General features: G+C 47.1%; 1 long non-coding RNA gene across 1 annotated transcript; it reads right to left on the bottom strand.

The window, feature by feature from the left end:
* Positions 1-1,509: 1,509 nt before the first annotated feature.
* Positions 1,510-19,985, bottom strand: LOC113623453 (uncharacterized). The gene is made up of 3 exons (XR_003433937.1): positions 19,755-19,985; positions 13,797-13,934; positions 1,510-1,796 (listed from the first exon to the last, which is right to left on the bottom strand). It is a non-coding gene; the product is annotated as an uncharacterized LOC113623453 (long non-coding RNA).
* Between the last annotated feature and the right edge of the window lie 419 nt (positions 19,986-20,404).

The raw sequence follows: 20,404 nt of genomic DNA, 5'->3' as shown, positions 1-20,404 counted from the left end.
ACCATGTTCTATAGAAAAGTAATCAATCCACTAAACTGGCTTGACGGAGTGTGTCTAATCTGTCAGTTGTAAATACATCTGATTTTGTATAATTCTGTATTTTTTAAAAGTTTGTGCTCATAAAGCTGCGGTCAGAGAATTCTAGGGGTCGACAAGGTAGGATCTACAGGTTCACAGGGTCCAAATGGTGAGGTGCAAGCCCCCCATACCTGGCACAGGGCCCGGCTGCAGAGGAAACTCATCTGTTCATTCAACAAGCATTTGCTGAGCTCAGGTTTGCTAGAAACACCGAACATCTGTGATTGGGGTGAAGTTTTAAATCCCAGACCCTGAGAAGCCTGGGGTTGAGCAGGGAACCAGGCCTGGAGGATTGGTGTGACAGATCTTAGCAGCAGCTGCAGGGACACAGAAGTGACTCATCAGCTGGGGCGGGTGCTTGCAGGAGGCTTCACGGAGGACATGACAATTGAGCTGAGTCTTCAGGATGAGTCCAGTGGCTCCAAGATGACAAGGGCCTGAAAGAGAGCTCCGGGCACAGGGAACCTTGCATCCCAATGCATGAGAGAAAGCAGAGTTCAGAAACCGGGAAACCGTCCCCTGGGTTAGACACAGAGGAGAGGGCAGGACCGAAGGGTCTGGAACGCCTGATGTCTTGGGCTTTCTCCCGCTGGCAGTGAACACAACCACATGGAGGGCTGAGTGCAGGGGTGAGGCCAGTGAGGAGACCAGGCAACTGAGCGGGGGCAGGATGGTACCAGGGGCTAAAAGGGAAACTGAGGAAGCGGGATGGGCAGAATGAAGCAGAGGGGACGAGGCGGGGGTAGCATCCAGGGCAGTCTTCCAAGGGCTGGTTAATGTCAGTGTGGGGTGGGGAAGTACCATGACCCAGGGGTGGAAACTCAGCAGCAGATGAGAGTGAAACATGCGAGATCATTTTGGTCAACTGTTCAGAAAAATGTTGGCATCAGAATCCTTCCAAATAAGTCTGAAGAATTAAAAACAAAAAATAGAGCCTCTTCAATGACTGAGGTACCTGGAGAGGTGCAGGGGGGTGGCCTCCCCAGGATTGCAGTTAGAAGACCCCTGATCTGGGTCTGAGCCCCTCTTTTCAGCAGAGGCTTAGAGGTGGGGTGTTTCCTGGCCCAGGGCACACAGCCGGGAAGGCTCTGGAACCCACCTCGGGGACCCCTGGGGCCCTGCTCCTTCTTCCACAGCCAGGAGGCTGAGCAGTAACGAGGACGTAGCGTCCTTGGCCCCCACTCCTGCCCAGCTGTCCTTCTGGCTGAGGACATCTCGAGACACGTAAAAGCCTTGTCCCTAGAAGTCGAACTGCCGTGAATCTGTCTGTCCCAGTCCCTGGACCTTGTCCACGTGTTGGCTGGGCAAGTGCCGCATGACGTGCTGGTTCTTTGCTATTAGCATCACTCTTCCTAGAAACACCCATTATTCAAGCCCCCAGGTGCACCTGGCCCAGGTGGTAAGCAGAAAAAATTCGAGTCATAGCTCTGCCATAAGCCAGCGGCGTGGCCGTTGGAAAATCATCTGGTCTCTGTGAAGCCCAGAGCCCTCCTCCACAGAGGTCGTAAGGCTGACTCCAGCTACGTCCAAATGCTTGTAAGGATGGAGGGAGGTAAGTAGCAAATCCATGCTGTATCCTGAAAAATCTCTATGGGAGCACAAGGGATCCACGATACCTTCCGTTCGTCACTTTATCTGCCGTTAAGTAGCAGTAACTCCCATTACCATCGCCAGCGGCCACCCTTCAAAGCGCCGTTGAGATCTGAAGCAGGATAGATCTAAAAGGAAGTGGAATGGGCAGGACCTAAGAAAACTCTTGCCTCATGTTTGTCCCATCAGACCCTTACTGAGAGTCCTTTTACCCTTGATATAGGTGCAATCAGCACAAACTTGTTTATCTGTTCCAGCTCCCAGTACTTGAGAAGAAGCAAATTAAAAGGCGGGCAGAGAACGACAAAGGAAAATTTACTGAAAAGGATGAGACAGAAACACTATGAAATGTGGGTGCAAAAGCTTCACCATCACAGCCTGGAGACGCGCAGAAGAAGTGCAGAAGGTCTAAGACCATCAGGGCACGGTTGCGGATACGTCAATATGACCCTGAGTCACCAGGAAATGAAAACAGGAACAAAATATTAAATTAAGTACAGCACGCTCTGGTTAGGAAACCATGGCTTTTTAAGAGATTCATAGCCTGTAAAACCAGCAGTTCTGCTTCTAGAGCGTACATCCTAAGAAAATAACCAGACAGCACCAGAGGTATGCATATATAAGATTATTCATTGCAGCATTGTTTTTAGTAGTGGAAAAACTGGAAACACTCTAAATGCCCTTCAGAAGATGATGAGCTAAAGCAGCATCTTCCATTCTCAACCCTTCTGGAAGGGTTGTTGTATTTGCTTGTCACCCTTTCCATGGCTTTTCTTTAAACTTGTCCATTCATTTTATTCAAATAAATGTATTGTCTTTAAAAAAAAATACTACACTATCCTAAATAGAATATTAGTGTCAGTTACCATAGGTAAAAGTAACCGCAATACAAAGAAATCATATTATAATCTAGCTAGATGAGGTTGCCTGTTTAAGACTTCTTACCTAGAAAGTAGGACAGGAAGGGAAGAAGGATGGAGGGAAGAAGGTTGGAAAAGAAAGCCATGGTCGCTGCATAAGAAAATATCTTTTTTTTTTTTTTTTGAGCAATGCATACTAAAGGATGCAGGGCTAAAATAACAAGGTAACTGGATTTGCCTTAAAATATTTCAGCAAAAAATAAAATAAAAAAGGATTGATAAAGCAAATGCGGCAAAATCTTGATAATTGTTGAATCCAGGTGATGGGTATTGGAAAGTTCCTTGCACTATTCTCTCTTCTTTTAAGTAGTTTGAAAATTTGCCTAATTAAAAAAAAGTAAACATAAAAAAAATATAAACAGGAAGATCCCTTGTTCATGGGCCACCAGAGCTGACAAAGCCCTTGTGATTTTGAGAGGAGTTAAACCCCGATTTCTGTGCACCTTAATCAACATTTTATACACCGGCAATTTGACCTTTTTGAATTAATGTAAGTCAGACTCTACAAAAATAAATAAAAATAATGATGGAAATCCATACGTAATGACAGGGGAAGGTGTCCAAGACAGATTGCTGAGTGAGAAAACATGCACTAGAAGAGTGTGTTTGGCTCCGTCCCACTTATGTAAAACTGTCAAGGAAAATCCCCCATGAATCTGTGGGCCCAGAGAGAGTCTGGAAGCCCAGACGCCAAGCAGTTACCTCAGGATGGGGTGGGTCTGCTTCTTGCCTTTTTTTGTATCTTTACGCTTGTCTGTATTGTGTAAAATTTTACTCTTTACCATTGAATAGATATCATTCTTAGAATCAGGCAAAGGCTACTACCATTTTGAGGAAAAAAGAAGAAATCAGAAAAACATTTCTATCTGTATAATGAAATGATTTAAACATATACAAGGCTGCTTAACAAAAAATTTAATTTCCATTATTATCCCGTTGCCTGTGACACTACACATTCGCTGTCAGTGTCTGGCAAAGGTGCTAGAACAGGCCTCTGGTAAGCTGATCTCAGCACAGGGACATGAGCGAGAGGAGGGAGGGTGTCGGGTTTCCCTGACTTACCCCTTTGCTCACACCATGCCCCCCCCCCCCACCTGCCTGGCATGCTCTCTGTGCTTCTCTGTGGCTCCCTCTCTCCCTGCTTTAAGGCTCAGCTCCAGGAAGGCTGCTCTGAAGCCCCAGCAGGCGTTACCTGGGGTCCTCCTTTGACAGATGTCAATCTTCAGCCCATCTGCAGGCACCAATCTCCCGTCCTGTCCAGAGCATTGGAGAGCGAGCGGAGGCCTCATTCTGGGCAGCCTCACATGCCCTGCTGGGTGCAGGGAGCCCAGCGGAGAGGAGGGAGCCCAGACATACTTCCTGTCCCTGCCCTGCTCAATTGGGTGACCTGGGGGAGTCATCTCCCCTCCTAAGGTCTCAATTTTCACAGCTGTAAAATGGGAATAAATGAACCTAATAGAACCTCTCAGAAAATTAAATGAGATGACCTACTGAGAGAGTTGGTAATCTATAAGGCTTTCAATTAAAAAATTATTATTACTGTTATTGGTACTATATAAATGTTTATTGATAATGATGAGGACAGTATTAACTTTATTATCTTTCAAAAATCACTGGGACATATTCATTCTAATATTTTCAAAAATTTTCTAAGGAAATATGTTCAAAACTGCATGAAAAATTGTGTTCACAACGGGGCTTCCCTGGTGGCGCAGTGGTTGAGAGTCCGCCTGACGATGCAGGGGACGCGGGTTCGTGCCCCGGTCCGGGAAGATCCCACATGCCGCGGAGCGCCTAGGCCCGTGAGCCATGGCCGCTGAGCCTGTGCGTCTGGAGCCTATGCTCCGCAACGGGAGAGGCCACAGCAGTGAGAGGCCCGCGTACCGCAAAAAAAAAAAAAAAAATTATGTTCACAACGAATAATAACAAAGATGGGAAACTATCACCTAAGGCTTGTCATGCAGCTGTTAAAGATGATAAAATATGTTGAGTGATTGAAGAAATGCTTATGATATATTGCCAAATTTAAAAATCTAGCTCCAGAAGACTGTAACCCATTTTTATAAAAAGATATATATGTATGTCATACACACAGAGATAAAGATCTACAAAGAAAGAGAGAAACAGAAATATCCAAAACACTTCTAAAGAAATCACTGCCAAAATGTTAATAGTGGTTACCTCTGGATTAAGTGATTACAGATCACTTTCTTGGTTTTCTTTTTTGTGTGTATCTGAATTTTCTAAATTTGTCTAAAAATAGCATATATTCCTTGTGTGACATTTCTAAGTTATCTTTTAACCGTTCCTCTCCCCCACCCCCACTACCACCACCAATGTCACTGTCCAGAAGTTAATGATAAAAGACTGACTGTTCCCAGGCCCCCAGCCTCGGGCTATGAGGGCCCCCAAGGTCACGAGACACCCCCATGGACCTCTGGTGTCTACATGGAAGAGCCTGGTGTGATTTTCACCAGTGAGTGGACACGGTGGGTGAACAATTAGCCAGCTCTGGGCAGAGAAACTGCCCCCCAGGAGGCTCACACAGGAACCATGGCCTTGGGAACAAACAGGAGCCTCTCAAAGAAATTCCCAGAAGGCGGGTCAATTAGAAAACTTAGCACCTAGGCATCACCACCCCCACCATCATGTAATCTGATAGGCTGGATCTGAGGGTCCATGAAGGGGATAAGCAGATGGGAAGAGACAGGTTGGAGGGCTGAGACATTCCCTCCTCTCCCTCTCCCACTCCCCCCACCTCCCTAACTCGTTATTCCCCCCAACCCGGCTCTCACCACTCTCTCTGGGCTCCTCCCCAATCTGTGCCTCCACCCTAGTCTCCATTGTACAATAGTCTTCTCTCCAAAAAATCCACAGTCTCTCTAGGAATCTTCCAGAGAGATGATATTGTAAAATGTCAGAGCTGAAAATATCATTTTACTCTCTCACTTTCTAGTTGAGGAAACTGGTTCAAGTAGATTAACGAATGTGTCCAAAACCTCCCATCCAATAGGCGTAGAAGCCAAGACAAGAGCTCAGATGTCTTCATTCCGAGGCCAGGGTGATTCTGTCCTCCACCACTTTACTTCCTGCTGTTGGTGGAAAGAAAGCCCAGTGCTGTGCTTAGGAACATGGACTCCAAGGCTGAATCCCTGGGTTCAAATTCCATGTCTGGTACATGCCACCCATGTGGTCTCAGGGCCCTAATTTTCTCATCAGGAAAATGAGGATAACAATAGTGACTACATCAAGGGTTTGTGTAAAGATTAAATGAATTCAAGCATATTTAGAACAGGACCTGGTAAATGTTATGGAAGCCTTTGCTATCTTGATAATTTTGTCAGCCAATTAATTGTGTCTATTGGAAGAAGTCAGAAAAGGGCAGAGAAAAACCAAATGATTCAGCAGAGGAAGCACAGGATCTCCTCAGAAAGCAAGAGTTCAGAACCTCCATCTTCGTGAGGAGCATGTGAGGCCCAGGACATCCACCATTCGTCCCTGAAGTATTCACTGAGCCAGTAGAACAGAGTTCAGAAACAGAGCCTCATACATGTGGTTACCCAGTTTACAATAAACATACATCTGCAATGCATGGAGGAAAGATGATCCAGCTGAATGGAGAAAAAGCAATGGTCGCCCCAACCTCACACCATACATAAAAGTCAATCCCAGATGGGACTACAGGCCTAACTTGTGAAAGTTCAACAATGAAGCTTCTAGAAAATAACAAAAAAGGATATCCTTATAGCCTTAGGATAGACAACATTTTCTTAACAAGATACAAAAAGCAAAACTCATAGAGGAAAAGATTGATAAATTGGACTTCATTAAAATTAAGAATATCTCTACAATTAAAAAATAAAAGTTGAAAAAAATAATGTAGGAATTAATATTCCAAAGGAAATAATTCCTATAATGATTCAGTCTTTTATCATTAGCAGCATCTACTAATATGTAATTAACTTACTCAAAACAAATTTTAAGTTTCTGTTCAACAAAAAAATTTTCTGTTCTGTTCATTTCTGATTCATGAAGAAAGTGAGAAGGTAAGCCTATAAGACTCATATCCAGAATATATAAAGAGAGGGCTTCCCTGGTGGCGCAGTGGTTGGGGGTCCGCCTGCCGATGCAGGGGACACGGGTTCATGCCCCGGTCCGGGAAGATCCCACATGCCGCGGAGCGGCTGGGCCCGTGAGCCATGGCCGCTGGGCCTGCACGTGCGGAGCCTCTGCTCCGCAATGGGAGAGGCCACAGAAGTGAGAGGCCCACGTACTGCAAAAAAAAAGACAGAATATATAAAGAACTCCTAGTGGGACTTCCCTGGTGGTCCAGTGGTTAAGACTCTGGGCTCCCAATGCAGGGGGCCTGGGTTCGATCCCTGGTCAGGGAACTAGATCCCACATGCCGCAACTAAAGATCCCGCATGCTGCAACGAAGATCCCGCACACGACAACGAAGATCGTGCAGCAACTAAGACCCGGCACAGCCAAATAAATAAGTAAATACTTCAGTAAATATATAAATAAATAAGATCTCCTAGCACTCAGTAAGAAAAATGTCAGCAACTGGATGGAAAAAGGCCAAAGGACTTAAATAAGAAAAAGCGCTCAAAATAAATAACCAGCAAGGAAATGCACACTAAAATCACAATTATACACCACTACATACTCACCAGAACAGCTTTTTTAAAAATAATAAGATAATACCAAGTCTTGGCAAGTTTGTGGAGCAACTGCTAGAATCCTCTCTCCTACATTGCTGATGGGAATATTAATTGGTACAAGTACAATGGGGAGAAAGTTGGCAGGACTTTCCAGAGTTGAACATATACAAAACCTTATAACCAAGCAATTCTACTTTTAGTTCTATAGTCAACAAACAGGAGTACATACGTGCTCCAAAATACAAGCCTGCTCACTGCAGCATCATTCCATAGAGCCCCCAACTGGAAACAATCTAAACGTACGTCATCAGTGAGATGAATACATACATTGAGTGGTAGTCATACAACGGAATATAGATAGTAATGCGGATGGACAACATAATGTTGAGCCGTTATCTCAGCATCAAGTTATACACACCATAACTTGAGTGCAGTCACAAACATAAGATTGAAAGAAATGTGTCCATCCTACATGATTCCGTTCAATTGCAGTTCAAAAATGCGCAAAACCAATCCATGAGGTTGGAAGTCAGGATAGCAGTTAGTAGTCAGGGGGTAATTACTAGGAGGCGCCATGAGGGAGGCCTGTGATGGGTGCTGGGAATATTCCACATCTTATTTTGGGTAGTAGTTACACAGGTATGCTCAATTGAAAAAAATCATTTACCTGTACATTTGTGATTTATACACATCTCTCTATGTTATACTTCAAAATTAAAACATTGGCTTAAAATCCTTTACTGAACACCTGTATATGTTACCTGTATGTAGTGTATATAGTGGTACACAAGGTAGAAGTGGCCCTGCTCCCAAGCAATTGTAGCTCAGATGTTTTCAAAATGGCCAGAGCTAGTGTTATAGAAAACTATAATTATAACCCTCACGTCTCAAGGAGGCGCTCTCCTTGTAAGAACATTTTTCACATTCCTTGTCTCCTGTGACCTTAAAAGCTGTATTGTCTTTAAAATACCAGCTTTGATGGAATCCTTAAAGAATGTGACCCTCTCAGAATTTTACAACAAAAAAACAGAGGCTCCAAGAAAAAGGACTTGTCCAAGATCACCCAGAATATGTGTCAACGTCAAGGATCATCTGTGATATGGAAACCTAGCTGCCTGCCTCAAGCAGGGAGAAGACAGAGTGCAGGGCAGAGATGCAGCGCCAGGTCCCAGCTCTGCCTCTTCCTAGTGTGTGATTCATGCAATGAGTGTAACTTCTAGGTTTCCTACCCATGAAATGAGAATAATAATACCTACAAAAACTCAGAGCTGTCACAAGACTCACACTGCTACTTGAGTGTCACTCAGCTATTATTACAGTAAATAAAGGAAACTTTCCATGATTAGAAGATTTATGTAAAGTGAGAGGCATTTTAAAGACTTGCCTTTGAGGAAGAAGAGGATGAAGATTCTTAAGGCTCTGACCACATTGCCCCCAAGTGTCAGCCACAGGGACAGTGGGGACTGGCTCACAGGTCCCTGGGGAGCAGGCCACCCCTGCTTGTTGGATGGGAACGGTCTGCACATCACCCTCATAGGGCAGTTCCCACCCCTGCCCTAGCAGGTGCCAGTGGTCCTCACGTGACCGGGTAACAACCCACCAAACGGAGACTTGGAGCCTTCCGCCAGCTACGTGGAATCTACTCTAAGGTGAGACGTTTTAAAATGTAAAACAGGGCTTCCCTGGTGGCGCAGTGGTTGAGAGTCCACCTGCCGATGCAGGGGACACGGGTTCGTGCCCCGGTCCGAGAAGATCCCACATGCCGCGGAGCGGCTGGGCCCGTGAGCCATGGCCTCTGAGCCTGCGTGTTCGGAGCCTGTGCTCCGCAACGGGAGAGGCCACAGCAGTGAGAGGCCCGCGTACCGCAAAAAAGAAAAAAAAAATGTAAAACAACGTCAGCAGGGCCGTGACCCAGAAGGAGAAGTGTGCCCTGGCGGTAGTTCTCAAGCCTGGCCGCACACCAGACTCACCTGGGCAGATAGAGCAGCAGCTGGGCTCAGGTGGGGTACAGGCATGGGGCCCTTTGAAAGTGGCCCCAGGTGATTTGAATGTGTGCATCAGACCTGAGAACGGCTGACCTTGCCCCACCCCCGTGGTGTCCATTTCCCCAGGGACAGGCCATGCCTGTGAACTTCAGGAAGGCATTGCAGAAGGTGGAATATAGATGGTCTTTTCTTAAGGAGGAGCATCGTTGTTGGGTGAGACTGCCGCTGGGCCCCAGAGCAGCTTCCCACAGGGTCCATTCTCAATGGTAATTAAGATGAAAGGCTGGGACAAGGAGGCAAGGCACAGAGAAAGTGGAGGTGGCGGAGCAGAGGACCCACATGGGTCTACCCACCTTCCACGGTGCCTTTAGGATGGTGAGGCCACTCACTCACGAGAGGGACTGTGACTTACACTGATGCAGCTCACCAGGCGCCAGGCAAGGAACCTCAGGCAAATGAGTCCTCAAGTCCTCCGAGCCTCAGTTTCCTCGTGTATGACTCGGGGAAGAACACCTCCCCCCACACACACACACCCACCCCATCCCCGTGCAGTAGTGCTGATGAAATGGGATGACGTCGGCGAACACAACCACTAGTGGTTCTAGAACCCACTCCTCTTACGTTCAGCAATGTGAGACTCACATACGATGTGCTGATCTCATGACTTCGGAGGCATCCACTACTCTGAGACCTCACACAGGTGGACCTCATACAGCTAGAGGCAGGATTTGAACTCGAGCTTCAAACTTCAGAGCGCAGGCTGTGAGCCTCTGGCTTATACTGTCTCCTTCAAAATGTGGGAGCCGTTATCTCATTATAAATCACGTCTTCATTTTCATCAACTTGAATAATTATTGACCTCTGTGATTTGAGCACAGATTGAGAGCCTGGTGGGAAGACCAGCTCCCTGGACTCCAACAGAGAGATGGATGAGAGCAGGTGGTCTCTCCTCTGTGGGGCGGACACCCAGCCATGAAGCCCTTCGCTCCAGAGAACCCTCTCCCATCCTCTCCCGGACTAACCCCTCCCCCCTCCCTAGCAGGCCTGTCTTCACCCTCCCCCAGTGACAGATTGCCAGTTTCCTGAGATTAAGTCATCCCAGAAATACCCTCAGCCCCAGGTTAGAAATTTGTGTGTCATTTTGGATACAGATGATCATTTCTAACTCCTCCAAAGGCATTAATAAAGTCTCCTAATTATTATACTTTAATCTCTTTTTAAAAATACAACATGCACATGCGTATCTCACACATGGATGGCAGGATACTTAACAACGACTATTGCCAAGATTCCTGTTTCTGCTGTCATCATCTCCCAGCTGAGCTGCTGTGATTTGCTCTTGGCTGGTCCTCCTTCATCTGTCATATCATTTGTCCTCTTCAAAATTTGGCCTCACATTTGTGTTGACCCTTCCCAGGTCTCTAGTTACCACAATAATGGTAATTACAGCACTTCCGCTCACCTGTTTGGGGTTAGAGGCCCCCCCCCCCCGCCCCCAACTGCTGTCCTGTTGTAAAGGACTTCTCATATCAGCCCCTTGGAGATAAGACTGCACCAGCCTACTTCAATATCCCCCATACCCCAATGTCACTCAATTATTGGTCACCCTGTGCAGTGTTTCCATAATCAAGTCTTCAAACCGCTTACCTCCCGACTTCCCCATAGAAACATCAGCCACGCTCGCTCTCCTGTCACCAGAGATATTCTGTGTGTGTTCAAAAGTCCCTTGGCCTGCCTGTTATTTCAGCAATAGTTTAAGCTTGAAAGCAAGATCCACAGCTGAAAACATTGCTCAACAAAGCCATAAATCATATCATCTTACATCATTCCCCCGATCCCACACCTCACACTGCTGGACTCCTCGCAGACTCAGGGATTCTGTCTCTAAGGCATGCTCCAAGGAAAGAACAAGGGACTTTCTGCCTTTTGTTTTGTTTTACCAAAGAGATTTAATGTTTCCCTTTACAGAGTTAGCCCTTCCTTGTGTGTGTTCAGTACTAGCTCCTGCCTGCCTTTATTTCTGGTGACCAAATGTAAACGGCTCGCCAGAAGGTGTTAGCTTGTTAAGAGTGCCCTAACCAATTGCTCAATCTTGGTGGCTTCAAACAACAGAAATTTATTCTCTCACCGTTCTGGAAGCCAGAAGTCCAAAACTGAGGTGTCAGCAGGGTCATGCTCCCTTCAAAGGCGCTAGGGGAGCATCCTTCCTTGCCTGGGAGCTCCTCGTGGCTCCCAGCGTCCTCTGGCTCCAGTCTCTGCCTCTGTCTTCATGGCCTTTCTTCCCTCTGTGTCTGTGTCCTGTCCTCTCCTTGGAAGGACACCAGTGATTGGATTTAGTTAGGGCTCATTCTAAATCCAGGATGATTTCCTCTCAAGATCCTTAATGAATTACACATCTTCAGATTCTATTTCCAAAGGAGGACATATTCTGACATCTGGGTAGAAACAGATTTTTTTTTTCGAGGTAAGGGTGATACTATTAGATCCACTACACAAGAGGTGGAAGGATATGGTGCTCTCCTCCCAAGATTCCAGTCTAAATGCCCTGCTCTCTGCCCACCTGCCCCATCCTCCTCCACAGACAGCTGCATACATTTTCTTTGGTTGGTTGTAACATATTTTTTTAACCGCTGGGAGTATTACGTTTCGATTGGTGTGAAAGGAGCAGTTGCTCATCAGTCTCCCAGTCTGTGAAATGGAACCAGCAATGCCTCTCTGGCAGTTGTCATGAGGTGTGACCAAGCAAACGAAGGCCAGGCACCTGGTGCTGGCCTGCAGGAGGTGTTCAGGCTGTGATAGCTTAGCCCCCAGGCTCAGGTCCCTGGGGCCAGCATGCCTGACGTGAAAACTGGGTGTTGGCCACACTTAACCAGTAAGGTGAGGAAGAAGCTGAAAACAATAGCTGAGTGGCCATCGGGCTCTATTTCACTTCAGCAGCTACTCCGAAACCCACCATGGGTGTTTCTCCAACTCCTCCCAACCTCTTCTGGTCCTGACAGGTGGTCAGAGTATCACATCCATTCTGCAGATGAAAAAACTGAGGCAGGGGGAGTTAGACGTAAGTGGCTTGGCCAACATGTATGTTAAAATCTTGAGGGTCTAGTTTCAAGCCAAGGGCCGTGGTAGGAGGTTTGCAGCTGGATCTGAGGTCTGAGCTGGGGTTCTGGGTTGCCAGGGGTGCTCTGAGAGCAATGAGTTACAGAACCAGCCAGAGGAGTCAGAGGCCAATTCTATTTTTTGTTTGCAAAGACCAAATGTGTTCCTCGGCTTGGGCTGTGTCTGATTAACGTCAAAACGGCAGAGAAATGTGGAAAATGAAGTCAAAACCATTACTTGTTTTTTTGTGAGGATGGAAAAAACCCAAAGATGTGAATATTATTTCTTTTTAAATTTAGTCACATCTATTTATACATATAGACACATGGAATTAAGAGTTGGAGGCTGGTAACCAAGCCTTAAAAATATCACCCCACCCAGAAGAGAAATATGATCTTCGGGGTCCCTGTGTCCAGAAAAACCCTAGACAATCCTCTGGCTCTCAAGAGATGGAAAGTAATTGTTTTGGAGAGTTTTTATTTTAATCATTTTTAAGTCAAGGAGGTTTGTGGTGAAGGAGGAATCCCTTTCTAACCATCTCCACCTCGACCCGTTTCAGCTGCATCCACAGCTTCGTTCTCATGAACAAAATCCCAGGAACTCAGAAAACTGCAACAAGGGGGTGAGGGGTCAGAGTTCAATCTGCCTGAACTTTATTTTCAATCCAGGACTCCGTTACGCCAACCAGCTCTCAAAGAAGCAATCAACTTGCCCCGTTTTGCATTTGTTTTCCTGTCAGTTTTGTAGCTGTTCATTATGTGTGAGGAGAAATGAGGGCTTGTGTATAAACACCACGGTTGAACAAGGAGCATATTTCTTTCCCCATCTCTAAATCTGGACCCTTCCCCTTCTCGCCAGTGCTACAATTTCCTCTGGCACTTGAGACAGACATATGTTATTTTCAGTTCCACAACTTTCTTGTTCGCTGTATCACTGCACACATGGCCCAGGCACTGCAAATATAAATACACTGTGGGCGTCTGCATTTCAACCACTGGACTCTCGCCACTTTTTTTTTTTAATGCAATGTAACTCAAGTGGATTGTCATCACAGCCAGGCGGCGTGACAAAGTCCTCCAACAAAATCAACATTTCCCAAGTCCAGACCGCCATCCCATCCCAAATTCTTACCATTTGCCATCCACCCCTGCAAATCGGCAAATGCTCAAACCGGCTTCAGCAGGCAGAATCCTACAGTGACCCTCCTATTACTCTTACCTGACGATAAAAGAGCCTAATAAATGAATACGCTAATTGGGCTTTGCGAAGATAGACCTTCCCCAACAGTACTTATTGCCACATGATAAAAACCCATGACAAGCTTCAGCTGTGTGGATACTCTAAGAATAAATAAGAGGTTATCTGCAAATTCAAACATGCTGAACAGGTTGGCGCTCTTTCAGGTAGCAGTGGGTTTAGGCCGGATGTCAAGATGTGGGAAAGGGAGGCCTTTTAATACTCACTCCCTTCTGCTGAGGTATGTACCAGGAGCCGGTAGCAGGGCAGCAGCACATGGATATACAGACAGATGTTGGATTTTTCTCCCAGATCCTGGAGAATTTGCAGATGGCCCCCCACACAGGAGACGATGGAAGGTAAAGCTGTTGAAAATAAAAGCAGCAACTTCCATTTAATATGTGCTTGCTCCAAGCCATACACCTTATCTCATTTCAGTTTCACAAATAATTATCCCCACTTAACAGACAGAGAAACTGAGGCTAATGAAAACTGAGACCAATGAAAACTTTTGCTAAGATATTACCCCTGTGAGTCCAGGACTGTGCACCCTCTGCTGACTCCTTAAAAAGTATTTGGATTTATCAGGGGCATGCATTCCATATTAGTTGTTTTATCTAATCTCAGAAAACTCTGTAAGGTAGATATTATCAGCATTTTACGGATGGGAGGTTAAAGCCCCGAGAAGTTAAGTAACTTGCCCAGGGCCACTTGGACGATAAGTGAGCAGAGATCTGAACGAATGTGGTCCAACTCCAAAGCCCGTGACCTAGAACATGGACCAGGTAGGAAATATCTTAGGCTTTCAGTTCATGCAGTCACTGTCACAATGACTCAGTTCTGACCTGCTAGCTTGAACACAGCTATAGACAATATGTGAATGAATGGGTACAGCTTTGTTCCCATCAAACTTGATCTACAAAAACAGCTGGATGGATTTGGCCAAAGGGTTGTAGTTTGCTGATCCCTACTCTAAAACATTATAGCCGGCATATTACATCCATGGTCAAGGCCAGGAAACGCTGAGCACAGGGCTAGAGGCACAGAAACCGAGGCATGGTCTTTGTTTTCCCTGACCTCGTCTTCTGTTACTCTTCCCCTGACTCTCCCTGCTCCAGCCGCATAGCCTCCTTGCTACTCTTCAAACATACCTGCATCCTACTGCCTCAGGGCCTTTGTGCTTGCTCTTCACCCTGCCCGGAGCAGCTGTCCTTTCAGATCTCTTCATGGCTTACTGCCTCACCTCCTTCCTTTTTTTGCTCCACTCTCAACTTACAGTAAGGCCTTCTCTGACTACCCTATCAAAACTTGCAGCACATACCCAGGCTAGTATTTCTTCTCTCCCTCCTCTGCTTTCTTTCTCTCCATAGCACTTATCACCATCAGATAACGCTATCCTTTTACTACTACATTTCGTTCATTGTCTGTCTTTCCCCCCACCACTAGAATGGACACTCCGGGAGGGTAGCCATTCTTGTTTTGTCTGTTTGGTCACTGCAATCCCTTCCCAGGTTCTAGAACAGTACCTGGCACAGTGAGTGCCCAATGAATATTTGCTGGATGACTTAATAAATTTTGGACTGATGGGAAGTCATCTTTAGAGCAAGCAGAACTTGGACCCGGCAAAGCTGCCCTGGAGGGCAGGCACTTGTGATGATTTCTGGGCCCACTGGGGCACTGCCCAGGGTGGAGTCGGGGCCCCAGCACTTCTCAGCAGCTTGGCAATGTCTCCGTTGACCATACAAAGTATAGCACCCATGGGGGTGGGAGGACAATTGCTGAGGAACAGGGGAGCTGAACAACCACCATGAAATTTCCTGGGCCTCATCTTCCCCCATGCTGACCTCTGCCCATCTGAGTGATTGTTCGATGCTTCTGAAGCCCTTTGAACTCACCGTTCCTCTGGGCACGATTGCTATCTTTCTGGAAGGGAATCATTCATTTGACACCCTGTTAGAGGTAACGGATGAGTCAGGAGGCAAGCTTGGGGATGTTTCTCAGCAGCCTCCACCAACCCCATCTCCACCAGAGGCTGGGGGAAGCCATTTGGGTCTGTAACCTGACACTGTGTTTTATGAATGAACTAATTTTCCATAGGCACCTTCAAGCTGGGAAACATCCCAGAGGTGGACTGACCTTTAACATTAGGTATAATTAAGGATTAGCCATGTCACATGACCCGTGAAGCACCGGACACCAGAGATAATAAATCCCCCCACCGTGGGCCGTTCCCCACAGGCAGCGCCAGCCTCGGGACCTGGGAGACCCGGCAATGAATGTGGAACACCCGGGGCTCAAGCACCCTCCACCTCCAGAGCAGGCAAGTGAGACAGAACCGAGCGGCCAGTCGCGGACATCGTCTAACCCCTCCAGTCATGGCGTGGTCAGCAGCCTCTGAGAACAAAATCCCAGTCCTTGGACAGAGCTACCTCTGGCCCAAGACTGTGCACAGCTTCTCACATCCAATGTCCCTCTAAGGCCACAACAACCTGTGACCCCAGTTTTATATGTGAACCCTGACGCTCTCAGGTTCAATGATTTGTCCAAGATCCCTAACTAGCAAGTGATTAAACCAGAATTTGGGGTTTTGTTCTTTTTTTTAATTGAAGTATAGTTGATTTACAATGTTGTGTTTGTTTCAGGTATAGAGCAAAGAGGTTCAGTTATATATATATAATATATATATAATGATATACATATTTTCTTTTTCAGATTCTTTTCCATCATAGGTTATTAGAAGATATTGACTATAGTTCCCTCTGCTGTATAGTAGGTCCTTGTTGTAAACCAGAATTTGAACTGGCACCAAAGCCCATGTATTTCATCACAACGTCTTAAAACTTCTTAAGTCACCTTTCTGAACCAAATCTGGAGTTGGTGTGTGCATACATGGGGTGGGGGATTTAGCTGGTGTTTAATCATAAGAAGCAAAACAATCTCTGTCCATCCATGGTGAACAGAGCTAGTGCTTCCTTTCTCCCAGGGCTTAGTGTAAAACTGGTCCCAGCTGGTGAAGGGCAGTGCTGAATTGCCAAGGGGTGCCCTGTGCCAGCTCCAGGGTCCTCCCTGTCCCAGGACCGCCAGCCGCCAGCCCTAACTTCGGAAAGGCCCAGAGCGTCTATTCTCATCAGACACCACCCCTGCAGCACTGCCCTTCCACTGGGAAAGTTTTAAAAAGGGTTAGTATGGTGGCCCCTCAAAAAAGGAAATGTAGAATTACCATAAATCCAGTAATTCCACTTCTAGGTGTGTATGCAAAAAACCGAAAGCAGGAACTCAAACAGATACGGCATACCCATGTTCATGGTGGTATTATTCACAACAGCCAAAATGTGGAAACAACGCAAATGATCATTGATGGACAAATGGATAAGCAGAATGTGGTACATACAAACAATGGAATATTATTCAGCCTTAAAAACAAATGAGGGCTTCCCTGGTGGCGCAGTGGTTGAGAGTATGCCTGCCGATGCAGGGGACACGGGTTCGTGCCCCGGTCTGGGAGGATCCCACGTGCCGCGGAGCGGCTGGGCCCGTGAGCCATGGCCGCTGAGCCTGCGCGTCCGGAGCCTGTGCTCCACAACAGGAGAGGCCACAACAGTGAGGCCCGCATACCGCAAAAAAAAAAAAAAAAAAATGAAATTCTGACACATGCCACAGCACGGACGAACCCTGAAGACATTATCCTAAGTGAAATAAGCCAAACACAAAAGGACAAGTATTCTATGATTCCACATACATGAGTTTACCTAGAACAGTCAAATTCATAGAAACAGGAAATATTAGAGGTTACCAAGGCTGGGTGAAAGGAGAGGGGGAGTTATTATTTCACGAGGATAGGATTGATGCAAAAGATGTGGAGACGAACGGTGGTGGTGATTGTACAACAATGTGAAGGTACTTAATCTCACTGAACTGCCCACCTAAAAATGGAGAAAATGGTAAATTTTATATTATGTATATTTTACCATAACAGAAATGAACAAACAAGGGGCAATGCTCTCTGTCAATCAGCCTGGTGGAGTTGCTATGAGCTGGAGGCGAGGTTCCGGGCCGGGAGTCATACCGCCTGCTGGGCGCTCGGCTGTGCGCCCCGAACAGCATGGCAGCTTCTCTGAGCCAAGCTTTGCCCGAGTACCAGGAAGCCTTTGGTTTCTTGCATCTGAGTAAATTGCAAGGGGGAGAATTAAACTGACCCAGAAGGGTAGGATACCCCGCTCTTGTTCTACACCAGTAGATACCTTTTCTTTTCCATTCACTCAGAAGTACTTTGTGAACACCTACCCCATGCTAGCTGCTAAGCCTGGCACACACACTGCGCACACAGCTGGGCACCCACCCTCACAGCACCGTCTCATGGAGGAACTACGGTGCCTGTTGCAGACAAGGAGGGAAGAGGTTCTGAGACTTTCTTTCACGAGGCCTCACAGCTTGTTCATCAGCTAAGGCTGCAGTTAGGATTCTTACACAGGCCCCGTCGAATCCAAATCCCATATGGATTCTTTCTACAAACGAATATCCCAGAAAAAGAGATGTCAGAATCCCACCGGAAAAGAAAAATAACACAAAACTAGGGTGGGGATCAGCAAGTAGCAGAGAGAACTCTCTGTTCTCTTTGCCCGCGTTCACACCCATCCCCAGGTACAAAGGGTTGCCCGGAGGGGGATCGGCCCATCCCTCCAGCCCAGCGAGGCGTCTTCATCTACCGTTTCCAGGGGCCACATGTGTGGCCTCAGCGTTGTCACCCTGCTTCCATCTACAGAACAGAAGAAATTATTTCCTGGGTACAAATCCAGTTTATGTTCCAACCAAAGAGAGACAGAAAGGGTCCACGGTCAACACTGGGCAGGTGTCTACATTTTTCTTCACGGTCATGGCTGAGTTAGACACTGACTCGCCAGGTGACCCTGGGCAAGCCAAGGGGCCCCGTTGTGCCCAGGTCGTTACTGAAGGCAAGATGCCCTCCAGCCCTGGCGTTCCCAAAAGAAGAAAGTCACCTGTAGTCATAGAGATGCGAGCCTTCCTTCCCCCTGTCCTCCAACCCGCACGCCTCCCTCCCTCCCTCGGCCGCCTGTCCTGCCTCCTCAGTCCTTTCCTCTTCAAGACCCAGTGTTTCTGATCCCCTGCCTGGGAGGCCTTGCACAGATGTGGCGCTTCTGCTCGACCTGCACCTCATGTCAGCAGCCCCCCCCCCCGCCCTGTCTGGGGGACCCTGTGTGTGTGCACTTTCTCTCACGTCCCCTGGGCTGGCCCTGGGGAGAGGAATGCGGCCTCCCTCTGTGCCCAGGGTGCTTGACTGTTAGTGATCCCCAGGCACGCTTCCCCCACCCTGTTCCTGGAGACATTTCCAGAGTTGTTTTATGATGGAGGCTGGGGAAAATCTATTAATGAGAGCAGTAATTGCTACCTTTGGGCACCAAATGCTGATTTACAACAGTTAATGCCTCAGATTCCAAAGGCATAAATTTCAGCTTTTCCACCATTTTGTCTGGAGCAAAACAAAACAGAGGGAGATCACATATCCTGGGCTACAGATGTTTGGCTACACAGAGCATTTTTCTAAGATGTGGGCTGGGGTGGGGGGGGGCTGAGTGTTTAATTTAATTGACAGTAGAGCATCGCCAGTGCTTGTTAAGCCGTGTGCACCTACATCGGTGTAAAAGCATTCTCTGGATGTCAATGCCCATTTCTTAGGAGAGAGGCACAGAGGACAGGGCAAGGAGCCTGGGCGGGAAGGCGGCTTCTCCCGCGCCCCGCCCCACCCCCCAGCTCTGTCCTGATTGGCTTGATCGCTTGACCAAGGAGGTGGCAAGGCTTCCAAAGCTGCCTCTTTACCCTCGGGGAGTGGCTGTGTGTCTGAGTGGCTCAGCCATGTTCTTGGAGTCCTTTGGGAAAAAAGAGACTTCCAAGATCAAGGAGAGGTGACGCCATTAGGAGGGTGATTGGGTGTCTGTCAAAGGCAAAGAGGCTGACCCCATTTTCCTTCCAAATGAGGATCTGAGGGAGTTGGAAACTCGAAAAAGAATTCAGTTTTTGGGACTCATCCAATTAGATTTTCCAGAAACTCCTGTAAGGGCTATAAAGCCACAGTAATTTATTCCCAAAACAGCTACAACACGATCAGAAAAACACAAGCCCCCTCCCACCCCCACCCTCCACCAGCTGTTAGAAATCTATCTTCCTACCTTGGCTGACAGATGCCCCATCTCAGGCGAGTAAGTGGACTTGGCACGAAGCAGGTACCAGACAGCCCTGCTCCAGGCCCACAACCCACCCTCCCAGCTGTCCTATCAGAGATCCGCAGTGGGGACGTGAAGTAGCACAGCCCGAGTGCTATGTGGGGATCCACCGCAGCTCAAACAGCCCCTGGGATTCCAATCATTCAACAGATATTTGCCACGTGTCTGCTACGTGCAAGGCACAGTACAAACAGGCCTGAAGGAATTTCTGGCCCATTCTTAGGCCAGTTTTGAGTGAGAGTTTAATAACAGCTCATCCCTGTCTCCTGTACGATTCTTTATCATGTTCAAAACCCTTATTAAATATTTGAATATCTCACCAGCCCAAAAAGTGGACATCCCCACTTTACGGAGGAAGGATATCATGTTCAGAGAAGCAAAGTGATTTGCCCAAGGTCACCAGCAAAAGAGAAAAAAAGTAATACAGTAAGGCACAGTTGGCATTTGGACTCATGTTTCATGGTCACTGAAAATGGACTGGGGGTCAGTTAAACCATCGCCCTATGAGAGTGAAGCAAATGGAGGTCAAATATAGCAGGACCACGTGGGTCCAAGTTCTCTTTGTTATTGAAAAAAAAAATTGGGGGCGTTGCCTG

Source organism: Aethalodelphis obliquidens, unplaced genomic scaffold (assembly GCF_003676395.1).
Source record: "Aethalodelphis obliquidens isolate GAN/ISIS:26980383/991018 unplaced genomic scaffold, ASM367639v1 scaffold11, whole genome shotgun sequence".
NCBI lineage: Eukaryota > Metazoa > Chordata > Mammalia > Artiodactyla > Delphinidae > Aethalodelphis > Aethalodelphis obliquidens.
Note: the sequence above shows the minus strand (reverse complement) of the source record. Positions and strands in the feature narration are given on the sequence as shown.